The sequence below is a fragment of the Lucilia sericata genome, unplaced genomic scaffold (genome assembly GCF_015586225.1).
Source record: "Lucilia sericata isolate MDLA Ls3-8-SP2 unplaced genomic scaffold, ASM1558622v1 Contig001359F_arrow, whole genome shotgun sequence".
In the NCBI taxonomy this organism is placed as follows: domain Eukaryota; kingdom Metazoa; phylum Arthropoda; class Insecta; order Diptera; family Calliphoridae; genus Lucilia; species Lucilia sericata.
In genome coordinates, this window is record NW_023995303.1 from 18,411 (window position 1) to 36,697 (window position 18,287).

At 29.8% G+C, this 18,287-nt stretch overlaps 1 protein-coding gene across 2 annotated transcripts in view; it reads left to right on the top strand.

Annotated features, from left to right (window-relative positions):
* Positions 1-18,287, top strand: part of LOC119611095 (myotubularin-related protein 8) — a 41,402-nt gene that overhangs the window by 17,527 nt on the left and 5,588 nt on the right. The window lies entirely within an intron of this gene.

Here is an 18,287-nt window from a genome sequence, read left to right on the forward strand (position 1 = left end):
AACAAACACGAAGTCCCTGGTTCATATTCCCACTGGTCCTTTTAGCATTAGCTAATTAAACTCTTTAGTTCAAAACTTTGCACTCTATGACACCCAAAACGGAATATCACCACACCTCGAACCTGACAAACCATAAAGAGATTTAGGTTCGGAGTTCCACCCATTCTCTGGTGCAAGTGTTCTCTGACGGCACGATAAAGAGATTGGGATTATGCTATACTTCAGATCGCCTAACAATTGTAGTTTTCTTTAGATAGAAATATCTGCTATTAAAGAAAAACTTAACACATCCTAGGATAAGGGTAATATTGGTGCCTGAACTCAGGAATTGTCAGGATAACTGGCTCGATGGGATAATATGATGAATCCATCACCGAGATACTAGTATTCCTCTTTAGTTAGTTGGTTAGTTGGTTGGTTAGTTAGTTAGTTAGTTAGTTAGTTAGTTAGTTAGTTAGTTAGTTAGTTAGTTAGTTAGTTAGTTAGTTAGTTAGTTAGTTAGTTAGTTAGTTAGTTAGTTAGTTAATTAGTTAGTTAATTAGTTAGTTAGTTAGTTAGTAAGGTAGTTAGTTAGTTAGTTAGTTAGTTAGTTAGTTAGTTAGTTAGTTAGTTAGTTAGTTAGTTAGTTAGTTAGTTAGTTAGTTAGTTAGTTAGTTAGTTAGTTAGTTAGTTAGTTAGTTAGTTAGTTAGTTAGTTAGTTAGTTAGTTAGTTAGTTAGTTAGTTAGTTAGTTAGTTAGTTAGTTAGTTAGTTATTAAGTTAGTTAGTTAGTTAGTTAGTTAGTTAGTTAGTTAGTTAGTTAGTTAGTTAGTTAGTTAGTTAGTTAGTTAGTTAGTTAGTTAGTTAGTTAGTTAGTTAGTTAGTTAGTTCGTTAGTTAGTTAGTTAGTTAGTTAGTTAGTTAGTTAGTTAGTTAGTTAGTTAGTTAGTTAGTTAGTTAGTTAGTTAGTTAGTTAGTTAGTTAGTTAGTATAATAATTTATAAAGTATAAATATTCAAGAAATTTCTGGTAATGACTTGTACATGCCGTCTGCATTATTTAGAAGGTGTTTAGTAATGACTTAGTGATATATTAGTGCTTATTTTTGGCTTTGCTAGAGAAAACTATATTGTATTTGTATGTGAAAACCATTATTTGGCCCGCAACTTTGCACTTTATGACACCCAAAGCGGATCATACTTAATACCATCATTTGTTGTTATAAGATTCAGTACCGAACCCATGAAATTCTATACTTCAGATCGCCTAACAATAGTAGTTTTCTTTAGGCAGAAACTTAACACATCCTACGATAAGTGTAATTTTGGTGGCTGAACTCAGGAATTGTCGTGATAACTGGCTCGATGGGATATGATGAATTCATCACCGAGATACTGGTATTCCTCTTACGAACTTTAATAAGGTAATTAGCTAGCTTAGTTAGTAAGTTAGTTAGTTAGTTAGTTAGTTAGTTAGTTAGTTAGCTAGTTAGTTAGTTTGTTAGTTAGTTAGTTAGTTAGTTAGTTAGTTAGTTAGTTAGTTAGTTAGTTAGTTAGTTAGTTAGTTAGTTAGTTAGTTAGTTAGTTAGTTAGTTAGTTAGTTAGTTAGTTAGTTAGTTAGTTAGTTAGTTAGTTAGTTAGTTAGTTAGTTAGTTAGTTAGTTAGTTAGTTAGTTAGTTAGTTAGTTAGTTAGTTAGTAGTTAGTTAGTTAGTTAGTTAGTTAGTTAGTTAGTTAGTTAGTTAGTTAGTTAGTTAGTTAGTTAGTTAGTTAGTTAGTTAGTTAGTTAGTTAGTTAGTTAGTTAGTTAGTTAGTTAGTTAGTTAGTTAGTTAGTTAGTTAGTTAGTTAGTTAGTTAGTTAGTTAGTTAGTTAGTTAGTTAGTTAGTTAGTTAGTTAGTTAGTTAGTTAGTTAGTTAGTTAGTTAGTAGTTAGTTAGTTAGTTAGTTAGTTAGTTAGTTAGTTAGTTAGTTAGTTAGTTAGTTAGTTAGTTAGTTAGTTAGTTAGTTAGTTAGTTAGTTAGTTAGTTAGTTAGTTAGTTAGTTAGTTAGTTAGTTAGTTAGTTAGTTAGTTAGTTAGTTAGTTAGTTAGTTAGTTAGTTAGTTAGTTAGTTAGTTAGTTAGTTAGTTAGTTAGTTAGTTAGTTAGTTAGTTAGTTAGTTAGTTAGTTAGTTAGTTAGTTAGTTAGTTAGTTAGTTAGTTAGTTAGTTAGTTAGTTAGTTAGTTAGTTAGTTAGTTAGTTTAGTTAGTAGTTAGTTAGTTAGTTAGTTAGTTAGTTAGTTAGTTAGTTAGTTAGTTAGTTAGTTAGTTAGTTAGTTAGTTAGTTAGTTAGTTAGTTAGTTGCTTATGGGGCTGTTGTCATTTGAAGATAATCTACCTCTTATCAGTAAATTACGAAGATATGATCTATCAGTCCTTAATTGTCGACCAAGACCAAGAACTATTGCAGAAGACATTGAAACGTAATTTTAATCTACTGGCACGTTGATCTATAAAAAGGTACCCACCCGGTCATACAGATTTATTTCAAAGGAATATAATTTGATTTTTTTTAAACCAAAAGTTTTTCCTCCTTTTTTCAAAGTTAAAAACTTTGAATTGAAATATATAAAAAGAGGGTTAATGTTTTGTGGGGAATGGTATAGCAGATTCGGCACATCCATTTACTTGTTATATTTTTAAGAATACCCCAAAATAAACATAAATTATTTGAAGAAAATTGCTTTTGTCAAAAATACACAGATGTGTACAAACGTGGAAAAAAATGAGCTCATTATTTTTCATCAACGACAGCAATTAACCCATAATTACGCACTCATGAACAAAACAAATGAACAGTTCTCACGTAGACGTCATTAAAGTTTTGTATAAAAATACACACTCACACATTTCAATGGGATTACAACAACTTTGACATTTACTAACTATGAATGAGCTCTCGTATCCAAAACAATTAAGCCTCTCTAAGAACCACTTCTGTGATAAATCTACTCTGTTCTGAATTTGATATAGAATGCAGTTTCGTAATTTCTATGTATGTATATTATTTAATATAAATATGTATTACTAAAAGTTCACATGCATGCGATAACTGTCTGTCAGTCAGTCACTTTAGTTTATAACATGAACATTTAATTTTGTTTCGATAAAAGATATTTTTAATATATTTTTCATGCGATTGATGTCGTGTTGTTTATTCCATACTTGATAAATTGCTTACAGCCAAGGAACAAAACAACAATACGTCCTTAAAAAATATTTGTACCAATAGTATGAATGAAATGTTTAGATACATACGAATATATGTATTTTTTTTAAGGATGAGTAGTATGTCAAGTGGAAAATCTTACATGAAAATACTATACAATAATGAAATGTGTGTGTAATAATAGTAAAACGATGTAGATACAAGATTTATTTCCTTGTATAAAAATAAAACATGTCGTTTTACTCAAAACAATAGATTTATTGTATCAATCGAGAATTAATTATGCATATCAAAGTCTATCCACAAAATTAATAAAATTAGTCAAATATTTTTTCGTAGTTTACTCTGCAAATAATAACTTCTAATTACGGGATTCTATAGTCGAAAATTTGTGCCATTTTATAGTCGAGACTATAGACTGATCTATAGTTAAAACTATGCCCTCGACTGAAAACTATAGTCGAGGGCATAGACTATTCCATAATCGACACTTTGGACTATTCTATAGTCGAGACTATTATATAGTCTAGACTATGTATAATCAAGATTATATAGTACTCCATAATCAAGACTATAGACTATTATGTAGTCAAGATTTAGTCTATACTATGGTCAGGACTATAGAGTATTCAGTAGTCAATCTATGCACTATTCTATAGCCGAAAATATAGACACTCTATAGTCAAGACAATAGACTAGTTTATAGTCAAAAGACTATTCTATAGTCATGACTATAAACATTTTATAGTTAATTCTATAGACTATTCTATAGTCTATAGTATTGATTATTCTATAGTCAATACAGTTGACTATTCTATAGTCAAGTCTATAGACTATTCTATAGTTAAAATTATAGATTACTCTATAGGCAAGACTATAGACTATTCTATAGTCCAGTCTATCGACTATTCTATAGTCAATACTATAGACTATTATATAGTCAAGACTATAGACTATTCTATAGTCAAGACTATAGACTATTCTATAGTCAGGACTATAGACTATTCTATAGTCATGACTATAGACTATTCTATAGTCAATACTATAGACTATTCTATAGTCAATACTATAGACTATTCTATAGTCAACACTGTAGACTATTCTATAGACTATACTATAGAATATTCTATAGTCAATACTGTAGACTATTCAATAGACAATACTGTAGACTGCTCTATAGTCATGTTTATAGACTATTCTATAATCAAGCCTATAGACTATTCTATTGTCAAGACTATAGACTATTCTATAGTCAAGAATATAGACTATTCTACAGTCAAGACTATAGACTATTCTATAGTCAAAGATATAGACTATTCTCTAGTCAAGACTATTCTATAGTCAAGACTATAGACTATTCTGTAGTCAAGACTATATACTATTCTATAGTTAAGACTATAGACTATTCTATATTCAAGACTGTAGACAATTGTATAGTCAAGACTATAGACTATTCTATAGTTAAGACTATAGACTATTCTATAGTCAAAACTATAGACTATTATATACTCACGACTGTAGACTATTCTATAGTCAAAACTATAGTCTATAGTCAAGACTATAGTCTATAGTCAAGACTATAGACTATTCTATAGTCAAGACTATAGACTATTCTATAGTCAAGACTATAGACTATTCTATAGTCAAGACTATAGACTATTCTATAGTCAAGACTATAGACTATTCTATAGTCAAGACTATAGACTATTCTATAGTCAAGACTATAGACTATTCTATAGTCAAGACTATAGACTATTCTATAGTCAAGACTATTGACTATTATATAGTCAAGACTATAGACTATTCTATAGTCAAGACTATAGACTATTATATAGTCTAGACTATAGACTATTCTTTAGTCAAAATTATAGATTATCCTATGGGCAAGACTATAGACTATTCTATAGTCAAGACTTTCAACTATTCTATAGTCAAGAATATGGACTATTCTATAGTAAATACTATAGATGATTCTATAGTTAATACTATAGATGATTCTGTAGTCAAGACTAGAAACTATTCTATAGACAAGACTATAGAATATTATTCTATAGTCAAGACTATAGACTATTCTATAGTTAATACTATATATTATAGCCGATACTGTAGACTATTCTCTAGTCAAGTCTGTAGACTATTCTATAGTTAATACTGAAGACTGTTCTCTAGTCAATACTGTAGACTATTCTATAGTCAAGTCTATAGACTATGTTATAGTCAATACTGTAGACTGTTCTATAGTCAAGTCTATAGACTATTCTATAGTCAAGACTATATACTATTCTATAGTAAAGATTATAGGGTTTTCTATAGCCAATACTGTAGACTATTCTATAGTCAAGACTATAGACTATTCATTAGTGAAGACTATATCTTTTAAAAGTGTCCATATCTAAACACTTCATAGATAATTTAATAGGTTAATCCTATTAAATCCATTAAGTTTAAATCTATTATACTTTTCTCACCATAAACGGTATTATTTCTATAAGTTGTGGTTTACTTTAAGAACGCAATATAACAGGAAATTAGGTTGATGATACGGAACTAGAAAATTCATTTTGAAAAACTTCAAAGAAATGTTTTGCTTACGTAACAAGTGGGCATTTTATACATCAACTAAGCAAAAAAAAAGAAAAACAATAAAGTGTGCTAGTTTGTTTTAAGTGTTAGGTTTTTTTTAATTTCCGTATGGCTCCAAGAACATACAAGTTTTCAGAAAACCCTGTTGAAAGCTTGTTTTATATATTGCCTCTACTGCTTTTAGCATGTTTTTTTATTTTATTTTTGCATTTAAATTATTTGAAGCATAGTTTCGCTTACCACCAGCAATATAAACATTTATATTCATTCTTATACGTTCCCCCAAATAACAAACATAAACCTACATTTATGGAATTTTATGTTTTTAGCATTTACTTTGAATGAGTTGAATGTGACGTGTTGAAAATAAGATATGTAAATATTTTGTTAAGTATACAGGGTGTTTAATTAGTTAAAACTTATACATTTGTATATAAATAGAAATAAAACAATAGAACGAGGTTTTAGTTTTGGTCATTAAAGTTGAGGTATTGTCTTGAAGTGAATTCTTTGAATATATGTTTTTATATGAACCTAATATTGTAATACCCTGTACCATTAAATGCAAGCACATATTTTTTATTATAATTAGTAGCAGAGTTTCAACAAATGCTAATAAACTGTGGTACTTAAAATTTTCATAAAATATTATTATTATGGTTAATTACAAATGCATTGGTGAGAAATTGTCAGCAGAAGTTTTAAAACACATTTCAAAACACAGTTTTAAAAAGAATTTTATTGAAGCAATGTTTACATATTTTACAAAATTTAAATTTTATTTAAATTTCAACTCTTCAGATTATTCCATTGTTGAGATTATTGACTATAGCCATAGATCATCCTAGATTCTTTTATAGTTGAGACTAGACTATTCTAGACTATATGATATTGTATATAGTTAAGTCCATAGACTATTCTATAGTTAAACCTCTAGATTATTTTATTATCAAGACTACGGAGTTTTATATATTCAAGACTATAGCCTATTCTATAGTCAAGACTATAGACTATTCTATAATCAAGACTGTAGCCTATTCTATAGTGAAGACTATGTACAGGCTATTCTATGGGAAAAACTATGTATAGACTATTTTATGGTAAAAACTATAAGCTATTCTATAGTCAAGACTATAGACTATTCTATAGTCAAGACAATAGACTATTCTATAGTCAAGACTATAGACTATTCTATAGTCAAGACTATAGACTATTCTATAGTCCAGACTATATAGTCAAGACTATAGACTATTCTATAGTCAAGACTATAGAATATTCTATAGTTAAGACTGTAGACTATTCTATTGTCAAGACTATAGACTATTCTATAGTCAAGACTATAGATTATTCTATAGTCAAGACTATAAACTATTCTATAGTCAAGACTATAGATTATTCTACAGTCAAGACTATAGATTATTCTATAGTCAAGACTATAGATTATTCTATAGTCAAGACTATGGATTATTCTATAGTCTAGACTATAGATTATTCTATAGTCAAGACTATAGATTATTCTATAGTCAAGACTATAGATTATTCTGTAGTCAAGACTATAGATTATTCTTTAGTCAAGACTATAGACTATTCTATAGTCAAGAGTATAGACTATTCTATATGCAAGACTGTAGACTATTCTATAAGCAAGACTATAGACTATTCTATAGTCAAATCTATAAGCCTGTAGTGAAGACTATAGACTATTCTATAGTCAAGAATAAAGACTATTCTATAGTAAATACTATAGACTATTCTATAGTCAAGACTATAAGCCTGTAGTGAATACTATAAACTATTCTATAGTCAAAGCTATAGACTATTCTATAGTCAAGACTATAAACTGTTCCATAACCAAGACTATAGACTACTCTATAGTCAAGACTATAGACTACTCTATAGTCAAGACTATAGACTAATCTATAGTCAAGACTATAGACTATTCTATAGTCAAGACTATAGACTATTCTATAGTCAAGACTATAGACTAATCTATAGTCAAGACTATAGACTAATCTATAGTCAAGACTATAGACTACTCTATAGTCAAGACTATAGACTACTCTATAGTCAAGACTATAGACTACTCTATAGTCAAGACTATAGACTATTCTATAGTCAAGACTATAGACTATTCTATAGTCAAGACTATAGACTATTCTATAGTCAAGACTATAGACTATTCTATAGTCAAGACTATAGATTATTCTATAGTCTAGACTATAGATTATTCTATAGTCAAGACTATAGATTATTCTGTAGTCAAGACTATAGATTATTCTTTACTCAAGACTATAGACTATTCTATATGCAAGACTATAGACCAATGTTGCCCAAAATCGTGATTCCCTATCACGCGAGATAGGCCAAGAAATTTCTGCAGACGTTGCGTTGACTCACCTACACTATAAGCTTACTTGTGAATTTTCTTATTTGAGCATGTGTTAGTTGATTATCTCTCAACTTGCAAAACAAAATCAACTCAGTTGCTGATCAGCATTTGTCGAAGTAAGATCTGTACGCAACTTTTTTAAAATCCACACAGAAATACAACAACAAAATTTTGAGAAAGCCGAATTTATGTAGATGATTGAGAGAGCACAGCTGATAGTTTTTTATATATGAACTTTAATGTACGCTGTCTGTCAAAATCCATAATATCAATTTGACAGTTAGAATATACTTTTTAGTTTGCAGTCATTTTATTAGTACAGTTTTATTTTGGGTTACATTTTGTTCTCTGCTGCTTTACCAATACAAATTAATGTGTAACAGTTTGTGTATGGGCAGCACTGCTATAGACTATTCTATAGTCAAATCTATAAGCCTGTAGTGAAGACTATGCACTGTTCTATAGTCAAGAATAAAGACTATTCTATAGTCAATACTAAAGACTATTCTATAGTCAAGACTATAAGCCTGTAGTGAAGACTATAAACTATTCTATAGTCAAGACTATAAAATGTTCCATAACCAATACTATAGACTATTCTATAGTCAAGACTATAGACTAATCTATAGTCAAGACTATAGACTATTCCATAGTCAAGACTATAGACTAATCTATAGTCAAGACTATAGACTAATCTATAGTCAAGACTATAGACTACTCTATAGTCAAGACTATAGACTATTCTATAGTCAAGACTATAGACTATTCAATAGTCAAGACTATTCTATAGTCAATACTATAGACTATTCTATAGTCAAGACTATAGACTATTCTTTAGTCAAGACTATAGACTATTCTATAGTCAAGACTATAGACTATTCTATAGGCAAGACTATAGACTATTCTATAGTCAAGACTATAGACTATTCTATAGTCAAGACTATAGACTATTCTATAGTCAAGACTATAGACTATTCTATAGTCAAGACTATAGACTATTCTATAGTCAAGACTATAGACTATTCTATAGTCAAGACTATAGACTATTCTATAGTCAAGAGTATAGACTATTCTATAGTCATGACTTTAGACTATTCTATAGTCAAGACTATAGACTATTCTATAGTCAAGACTATAAACCAGTAGTGAAGACTATAGACTATTCTATAGTCAAGAGTATAGACTATTCTATAGTCATGACTTTAGACTATTCTATTGTCAAGACTATAGACTATTCTATAGTCAAGAATAAAGACTGTTCTATAGTCAAGACTAATGACTATTCTATAGTCAAGACTATAGACTATTCTATAGTCAAGACTATAGATTATTCTATAGTCAATACTATAGACTATTCTATAGTCAAGACTATAAGCCTGTAGTGAAGACTATAGACTATTCTATAGCCAAGACTAAAGACTATTCTATAGTCAAAACTATAAACTATTCCATATTCAAGACTATAGACTATTCTATATTCAAGACTATAGACTATTCTATAGTCAAGACTATAAACTATTCCATACCCAAGACTATAGACAATTCTATAGTCAAGGCTATAGACTATTTTATAGTCAAGACTATAGACTATTCTATAGTCAAGACTATAAACGATTCTATAGTCAAGACTATAGATTATTCTATAGACAAGACCATAGACTATTCTATAGTCAAAACTATAGACTATTCTATAGTCAAGACTATAGACTATTCTATAGTCAAGACTATAGACTATTCTATAGTCAATACTATAGACTATTCTTTAGTCTACTACTCTATAGTCAAGACTAAAGACTATTCTATAGTCAATACTATAGACTATTCTATAGTATTGCTATTCTATAGTCAAGACTATAGACTATTCTATAGACTATTTTATAGTAAATAAATTTATTTGAAAATATTTCAAAATTTAAATTTTATTTTTAATGCCAAAGATCACCATTTTCATTTATATTTGTTTTGTTTATGTAAATTTGAGATTACCAACGAAAAAGTTGTATATTTTTATATTCAGCATTAAAAATTCTGTTTTATTTATTATTTATATTTATTTTACACATACACACAATAATACTGGCTGCAAACAGCATTTTAATGGCATCAATTCAAAAGGATTTCTTTTAATTAAATCATAAATTAAATACTATACCAGAAGTTTTTATGATTTATTTAGTAAATAAATAAACATACATATAACTGTAAAAAATGGTTTAATTAAATATTAGCAAAAAACTACTACTCAATGTCAGGTGGAACTTTAAAGGAAATGAAATAAAAATACAAAAAATTATGGGAAAACACTAGGAATTTTTGTTTTATATATAAAATATGATTACACAATAATAAAACTTTGTTGCTGTGTGTTTGATAATTATGTGCATGTTTAACAACATGACGTATAAGCGATATTTAATTAATTAATAATAGTCATATTACTCATACCATCAGGTGTAATAAATTGAAACATGTAACGTTTTATATATAATCTTCTTATAGCAATTCGCTGTTGGCATTTTACAAAATGTCAACGTTATTATAACATAATTTAAACATTTTTTCCTTGAATTTACATTAAAATAAATTTAATTATTTCTAGAGCAAAAGTATCTTTTACTTAAAAATTGTGAAAAAATGTTAACATCTTCCATTTGTCCAAAGTTCACAATTATAAGTATTTTTTTTTTAAGAAAACTTAACGAAATTTGAACTATGCTATAAACTGCTTCAAAACAACTATACTTCAAACTATTTCTATCATAGTTGACCACATATTTTTTCAAGTATTTTTCTCCAGCTCAAGGCATAGTTTCATTTTTTTATAATTTTCTTTTTTTAGTTATTTCTAAAATTGTCAGCAAACTGTTTTTTATTGCAGACTTATACATATTTATGAGTTTATCACAACATTTGGACAGTTTCCAAAGATTTGGGCAACATTCTATAATATTGAATATAATTGATGTCCTGTGAATACATACAAAAAGAATGCAATCAATAAATCATAGAAAGAAACTTAAGAATACAAAAAAATTAAATAAAACAAAGATAAAGTATCTTTATGGCTTTTTAAGTTTTCTTTTTTCCATTTAGACGTTAAAAATAGATAAATCTAATTGCATTCAAATATAATTTACAATATGTTTAAATACCATTAGATTTTCTTCTACATTTATCACTATAACTTAAATATTAATTATGTTAAAGATTTTTGTTAAATTTAATCATCATACGACAAAGTTCTATTTTACAACTTTACCTCTTACCCACAAAAAAATTGAAAAGTTTTAAAGCAATTAAACAGAAAAACTTTTTGGGTTGAAATTCAATACAAAAAGAACTTGTTAACACAATCGCCCGCTTTTTTATTATAAATCGATAGTTGTAAATTTCGAAAGTAATTATACTTACGTCATATAACCTTTAACATGTTAAGGATTATTTCGCATCAATGCACATATTTTCGTTTACTGCACTTATTTCCCAACTGGTATGGCATGCAGCCTATTCTACAAAATATAAATTTTCGTATTTCTATCATTCCCCAAATTGAAATGGTTCGATTGTATGGTAATAAACACATGCACATTAAATGAAATTGAAATTACTAACAAGAGATTAAAAAAACTGAAAGGAAACTACATGGTATATGCATATTGTACAGGCAGATGTGTGTGTGGTTCCACTATTCAGTCATATTCACATAAATTAATTACGAAAAGAGGCAACATAACAGTAAAATATTCTATAGTTAAATATAGATATTATTAGACCAGACTATAGACTATTCTATAGTCCAGACTATAGACTATTCTATAGTCCAGACTATAGACTATTCTATAGTCCAGACTATAGACTATTCTATAGTCCAGACTATAGACTATTCTATAGTCCAGACTATAGACTATTCTATAGTCCAGACTATAGACTATTCTATAGTCCAGACTATAGACTATTCTATAGTCCAGACTATAGACTATTCTATAGTCCAGACTATAGACTATTCTATAGTCCAGACTATAGACTATTCTATAGTCCAGACTATAGACTATTCTATAGTCCAGACTATAGACTATTCTATAGTCCAGACTATAGAATATTCTATAGTCCAGACTATGGACTATTCTATAGTCCAGACTATGGACTATTCTATAGTCCAGACTATAGACTATTCTATAAGCCAGACTGTAGACTATTCTATAGTCCAGACTATGGACTATTCTATAGTCCAGACTATAAACTATCCTATAGATCAGACTGTAGACTATTCTTTAGTCAAGAATATAGACTATTCTATAGTCCAGACTATGGACTATTCTATAGTCCAGTCTATAGACTATTCTATAGTCCAGACTATATACTATTCTATAAGCCAGACTGTAGACTATTCTATAGATCAGACTATAGACTATTCTGTAAGCCAGACTGTAAACTATTCTATAGTCCAGACTATAGACCAGTCTATAGTCCAGACTATAAACTATCCTATAGATCAGACTGTAGACTATTCTTTAGTCAAGAATATAGACTATTCTATAGTCCAGACTATGGACTATTCTATAGTCCAGTCTATAGACTATTCTATAGTCCAGACTATATACTATTCTATAAGCCAGACTGTAGACTATTCTATAGTCCAGACTATATACTATTCTATAGCCCAGACTATAAACTATTCTATAGATCAGACTATAGACTATTCTGTAAGCCAGACTGTAAACTATTCTATAGTCCAGACTATAGACCAGTCTATAGTCCAGACTATAAACTATTCTATAGATCAGACTATAGACTATTCTTTAGTCAAGACTCTGGACTATTCTATAGTCCAGACTATAGACTATTCTATAGTCCAGACTATAGACTATTCTATAGTCCAGACTATAGACTATTCTATAGTCCAGACTATAGACTATTCTATAGTCCAGACTATAGACTATTCTATAGTCCAGACTATAGACTATTCTATAGTCCAGACTATAGACTATTCTATAGTCCAGACTATAGACTATTCTATAGTCCAGACTATAGACTATTCTATAGTCCAGACTATAGACTATTCTATAGTCCAGACTATAGACTATTCTATAGTCCAGACTATAGACTATTCTATAGTCCAGACTATAGACTATTCTATAGTCCAGACTATAGACTATTCTATAGTCCAGACTATAGACTATTCTATAGTCCAGACTATAGACTATTCTATAGTCCAGACTATAGACTATTCTATAGTCCAGACTATAGACTATTCTATAGTCCAGACTATAGACTATTCTATAGTCCAGACTATAGACTATTCTATAGTCCAGACTATAGACTATTCTATAGTCCAGACTATAGACTATTCTATAGTCCAGACTATAGACTATTCTATAGTCCAGACTATAGACTATTCTATAGTCCAGACTATAGACTATTCTATAGTCCAGACTATAGACTATTCTATAGTCCAGACTATAGACTATTCTATAGTCCAGACTATAGACTATTCTATAGTCCAGACTATAGACTATTCTATAGTCCAGACTATAGACTATTCTATAGTCCAGACTATAGACTATTCTATAGTCCAGACTATAGACTATTCTATAGTCCAGACTATAGACTATTCTATAGTCCAGACTATAGACTATTCTATAGTCCAGACTATAGACTATTCTATAGTCCAGACTATAGACTATTCTATAGTCCAGACTATGGACTATTCTACAGTCCAGACTATGGACTATTCTATAGTCCAGACTATAGACTATTTTATAGTCCAGACTATAGACTATTCTATAGGCCAGACTATAGACTATCGGCCAGACTATAGACTATTCTATAGTCCAGACTATAGACTATTCTATAGTCCAGACTATAGACTATTCTATAGTCCAGACTATAGACTATTCTATAGTCCAGACTATAGACTATTCTATAGTCCAGACTATAGACTATTCTATAGTCCAGAATAAAGACTATTCTTTAGTCCAGAATATAGACTATTCTGTAGTCCAGACTATAGACTATTCTATAGTCCAGACTATAGACTATTCTATAGTCCAGACTATAGACTATTCTATAGTCCAGACTATAGACTATTCTATAGTCCAGACTATAGACTATTCTATAGTCCAGACTATAGACTATTCTATAGTCCAGACTATAGACTATTCTATAGTCCAGACTATAGACTATTCTATAGTCCAGACTATAGACTATTCTATAGGCCAGACTATAGACTATTCTATAGTTCAGACTATAGACTATTCTATAGTCCAGACTATGGACTATTCTATAGTCCAGACTATAGACTATTCTATATTCCAGACTATAGACTATTCTATAGTCCAGACTATAGACTATTCTATAGTCCAGACTATAGACTATTCTATAGTCCAGACTATAGACTATTCTATAGTCCAGACTATAGACTATTCTATAGTCCAGACTATAGACTATTCTATAGTCCAGACTATAGACTATTCTATAGTCCAGACTATAGACTATTCTATAGTCAGACTATAGACTATTCTATAGTCCAGACTATAGACTATTCTATAGTCCAGACTATAGACTATTCTATAGTCCAGACTATAGACTATTCTATAGTCCAGACTATAGACTATTCTATAGTTCAGACTATAGACTATTCTATAGTCCAGACTATGGACTATTCTATAGTCCAGACTATAGACTATTCTATATTCCAGACTATAGACTATTCTATAGTCCAGACTATAGACTATTCTATAGTTCAGACTATAGACTATTCTATAGTCCAGTCTATAGACTATTCTATAGTCCAGACTATAGACTATTCTATAGTCCAGACTATAGACTATTCTATAGTCCAGACTATAGACTATTCTATAGTCCAGACTATAGACTATTCTATAGTCCAGACTATAGACTATTCTATAGTCCAGACTATAGACTATTCTATAGTCCAGACTATAGACTATTCTATAGTCCAGACTATAGACTATTCTATAGTCCAGACTATAGACTATTCTATAGTCCAGACTATAGACTATTCTATAGTCCAGACTATAGACTTAGTCAACTATAGACTATTCTATAGTCCAGACTATAGACTATTCTATAGTCCAGACTATAGACTATTCTATAGTTCAGACTATAGACTATTCTATAGTCCAGACTATAGACTATTCTATAGTCCAGACTATAGACTTTTCTATAGTTCAGACTATAGACTATTCTATAGTCCAGACTATAGACTATTCTATAGTCCAGACTATAGACTATTCTATAGTCCAGACTATAGACTATTCTATAGTCCAGACTATAGACTATTCTATAGTCCAGACTATAGACTATTCTATAGTTCAGACTATAGACTATTCTATAGTCCAGACTATAGACTATTCTATAGTTCAGACTATAGACTATTCTATAGTCCAGTCTATAGACTATTCTATAGTCCAGACTATATACTATTCTATAAGCCAGACTGTAGACTATTCTATAGTCCAGACTATATACTATTCTATAGCCCAGACTATAAACTATTCTATAGATCAGACTATAGACTATTCTGTAAGCCAGACTGTAAACTATTCTATAGTCCAGACTATAGACCAGTCTATAGTCCAGACTATAAACTATTCTATAGATCAGACTATAGACTATTCTTTAGTCAAGACTCTGGACTATTCTATAGTCCAGACTATAGACTATTCTATAGTCCAGACTATAGACTATTCTATAGTCCAGACTATAGACTGTTCTATAGTCCAGACTATAGACTATTCTATAGTCGAGACTATAGACTATTCTATAGTCCAGACTATAGACTATTCTATAGTCCAGACTATAGACTATTCTATAGTCCAGACTATAGACTATTCTATAGTCCAAACTATAGACTATTCTATAGTCCAGACTATAGACTATTCTATAGTCCAGACTATAGACTATTCTAGTCCAGACTATAGACTATTCTATAGTCCAGACTATAGACTATTCTATAGTCCAGACTATAGATTATTCTATAGTCCAGACTATAGACTATTCTATAGTCCAGACTATAGACTATTCTATAGTCCAGACTATAGACTATTCTATAGTCCAGACTATAGACTATTCTATAGTCCAGACTATAGACTATTCTATAGTCCAGACTATAGACTATTCTATAGTCCAGACTATAGACTATTCTATAGTCCAGACTATAGACTATTCTATAGTCCAGACTATAGACTATTCTATAGTCCAGACTATAGACTATTCTATAGTCCAGACTATAGACTATTCTATAGTCCAGACTATAGACTATTCTATAGTCCAGACTATAGACTATTCTATAGTCCAGACTATAGACTATTCTATAGTCCAGACTATAGACTATTCTATAGTCCAGACTATAGACTATACTATAGTCCAGACTATAGACTATTCTATAGTCCAGACTATGGACTATTCTATAGTCCAGACTATGGACTATTCTATAGTCCAGACTATAGACTATTTTATAGTCCAGACTATAGACTATTTTATAGTCCAGACTATAGACTATTTTATAGTCCAGACTATAGACTATTCTATAGGCCAGACTATAGACTATCGGCCAGACTATAGACTATTCTATAGTCCAGACTATAGACTATTCTATAGTCCAGACTATAGACTATTCTATAGTCCAGACTATAGACTATTCTATAGTCCAGACTATAGACTATTCTATAGTCCAGAATATAGACTATTCTTTAGTCCAGACTATAGACTATTCTATAGTCCAGACTATAGACTATTCTATAGTCCAGACTATGGACTATTCTATAGTCCAGACTATGGACTATTCTATAGTCCAGACTATAGACTATTTTATAGTCCAGACTATAGACTATTCTATAGGCCAGACTATAGACTATCGGCCAGACTATAGACTATTCTATAGTCCAGACTATAGACTATTCTATAGTCCAGACTATAGACTATTCTATAGTCCAGACTATAGACTATTCTATAGTCCAGACTATAGACTATTCTATAGTCCAGACTATAGACTATTCTATAGTCCAGACTATAGACTATTCTATAGTCGAGACTATAGACTATTCTATAGTCCAGAATATAGACTATTCTTTAGTCCAGAATATAGACTATTCTGTAGTCCAGACTATAGACTATTCTATAGTCCAGACTATAGACTATTCTATAGTCCAGACTATAGACTATTCTATAGTCCAGACTATAGACTATTCTATAGTCCAGACTATAGACTATTCTATAGTCCAGACTATAGACTATTCTATAGTTCAGACTATAGACTATTCTATAGTCCAGACTATAGACTATTCTATAGTCCAGACTATAGACTATTCTATAGTCCAGACTATAGACTATTCTATAGTCCAGACTATAGACTATTCTATAGGCCAGACTATAGACTATTCTATAGTTCAGACTATAGACTATTCTATAGTCCAGACTATGGACTATTCTATAGTCCAGACTATAGACTATTCTATATTCCAGACTATAGACTATTCTATAGTCCAGACTATTCTATAGTCCAGACTATTCTATAGTCCGGACTATTCTATAGTCCAGACTATTCTATAGTCCAGACTATTCTATAGTCCAGACTATTCTATAGTCCAGACTATTCTATAGTCCAGACTATAGACTATTCTATAGTCCAGACTATAGACTATTCTATAGTCCAGACTATAGACTATTCTATAATCCAGACAATAGACTATTCTATAGTCCAGACAATAGACTATTCTATTATAGAATCTATATAGTCCAGTCTATAGTCTGGACTATAGATTTGTCTATAGTCTGGACTATAGAATAGTCTATAGTCTGGACTATAGAATTTCTATAGTCCAGACTATAGACTATTCTATAGTCCAGACTATAGACAAATCTATAGTCCAGACTATAGACTGGACTATATAGATTCTACATTCTATAGCCAAGACTTTAGACTATTTTATAGTAATCTATTCACATAAAACCATTCTTCATTAACATTGAAATTTATTTTTCAATAATTGACCAATTTATTAAACTTGTTTCTGTTCTTCGAAATCATTATTAAGCTTTGCAAATAAATAATGTTTTTGCCCAACAAATCTTGTATAATTTACATTTTTATTTTCTACATGATGAAAGAAATG